The sequence below is a fragment of the Penaeus chinensis genome, chromosome 9, assembly GCF_019202785.1.
Source record: "Penaeus chinensis breed Huanghai No. 1 chromosome 9, ASM1920278v2, whole genome shotgun sequence".
In the NCBI taxonomy this organism is placed as follows: Eukaryota; Metazoa; Arthropoda; class Malacostraca; order Decapoda; family Penaeidae; genus Penaeus; species Penaeus chinensis.
This window is the reverse complement of record NC_061827.1, coordinates 32,629,176-32,631,675: the sequence shown is the minus strand read 5'-3', so window position 1 is coordinate 32,631,675 and position 2,500 is coordinate 32,629,176.

Here is a 2,500-nt window from a genome sequence, read left to right as displayed (position 1 = left end):
CATATATATATATATATATATATTGTATTTTCCTTCTTTCTTTTTGTCGGCTTGTGTCTATTTACTGATAGAGAACAGACGAGCCAGTCCTCCCCTCTGTGGTGCCTGGCCATCCCGAGGGCCAATGTCTGGCTGCGCTCATTTGTGATAAATTCGTCGCGACATTTCTTTTTTTTATAGTCTGCGTGGGCCCCTGAAACATGCTAATGTAGGCTTTTCCATGTAAAGCAAAGTGACTCTTAGGGACTTTTAATACTAGAGTAGTAGCGGTTTCAAGTGTCGTCGGTCCAAGAGGGTTGTTTGTATAATGCACACACAGACACATACACACACACACACACACACACACACACACACACACATATATATATATATATATATATATATATATATGTATATATAAGTATATATATGTATATATGTATATATACTTAAGGATCAGAAACATGGACCACAACCTAATTACTGGAAAGGAAACTAATAAGTGCCCAGAGAGGGATGGGGAGGTTGATGCTGGGAATTAGTCTAAGAGATCGGATGAGGGCGACGTGGATCAGGGAACAGACACAAGTGGAAGATATATTTGGGAGCATCCAAAAGAAAAAATGGCAATGGGCAGGTATGGATATATATATATATATATTTATATAAGTATGTGTGTGTGTGTGTGTGTGTGTGTGTGTGTGTGTGTGTGTGTGAGTAAAACAACCATGTGGAATCACAAGAGCAGGAAAACAAGTGCAAGAGCAATGATGATTGATGATGGTGATAATGATAATGATAATAAAAATGATAATAATTAACAATGATAATGATAATGATAATGATAATGATAATAATAATAATAATAGTATTGACCATTATTATTATTATTATAATTATTACCATAACATTATTATTATCATTGTTATTGTTATTATTATTAACATTATTATTATTATTACTATTATTATTATTATTAGCATTAGCATTATTGTTATTGACATTATTATCATTGATAATAATAATAATAATAATGATAATAATGATATCAAAAACAATAATAATAATAAATATGGCAATAAAAAGTAATGATTATAGTAAATATAATAACGATGATAACAATGATAATAATGATAGTAGTAAAAGTAATGATAATAATAATAAAAATCATAATAATACTAATTATAATGATACTAAAAAATGATTATCATTATTATCATTGATACTATTATAATGAGAAGAAAGATAGAAGTCATAGTAATGATACTATTAATGATAATGGGTGACAACGATAATAGAATGATAATGATTATAATAATATTGATAATAATAATAGTAATAGTAATAATGATGATAATGATGATGATAATGATAATAATAATAATAATAATAATAATAATAATAATAATAATAATAATAATAATAAAGATAATGATAATGATAATAATAATAATGATAATAATAATTATAATAATAACAATGGTAATAATAATAATAATAATATAGATAATAGTAATGATAAATAATAACATTAATAGAGATAATAATGATAATAATATTAATAATAATCATGATAATATTATCAATAATAATCATGATAATAATAACGATAACAATAATAAATAATAGTTACAAAAATAATAGTAATAATAATAATAACAATAAAAACAGTAACAATACGGTAAAAATAATATCAATAACAAGAACCACAACAATAAGAAGAATAACAAAAATAATGAATACTATTACTAATACTAATAATAATGATAATAATAATAATGAGAATGATGATAATAATAGTAATGATAATAATGATAATAATGATAATAATGAGAATAATAATGGCAATAATGATAGTAAAAGTAATACTAATACTAATGATAATGAGAATAATATTGAGATTAAGGATGGTACTAATAGTATTGGCATTAATGATTATGATAATAATGATACTAATAATAGCAACATAAATAATAATAACAATAATAAAGAATAACCACCACCACCACAACAACAACAATAAAATAAAAGATAACGATAACTACAACAATAATCATAACAATAAGATTAAAAAAACGTGAAAATCTAATCTGCGTCTCGAGCGCTGAAAACCCTCTCGCCGGTCGCCTCATAGAAGCCCTTCAGCAAGCGAGGGAGGCGTTGGGTGGGCGAGGGAAGCACAGTCTTCGAGGGAATTAGGATTATGAAGTGACATCAAGGGCAGGGCGCGAGAGAAATAAATTGAATGTATTTTTTTTTTTTCAGTTATTTTTCTCGTGCGTTTGTGATTGTGATTGTCGATGTGAGATACAACATTGTTTGAATAAATTTGCTGTTCTTTTATTGTGATTTTTTTTGTTAAAGACACTATTGTTGTTATCATCATCATAATTGTCATCACCATTATTATCAATAGGTATAGCAGTACCATTGTTCTTAAAAACAGCATTACCATTATTATCACCATCATCAGTACTGTCATAAACACTCGAAGGTTTAGCCATCAGTTCGTAAAGAC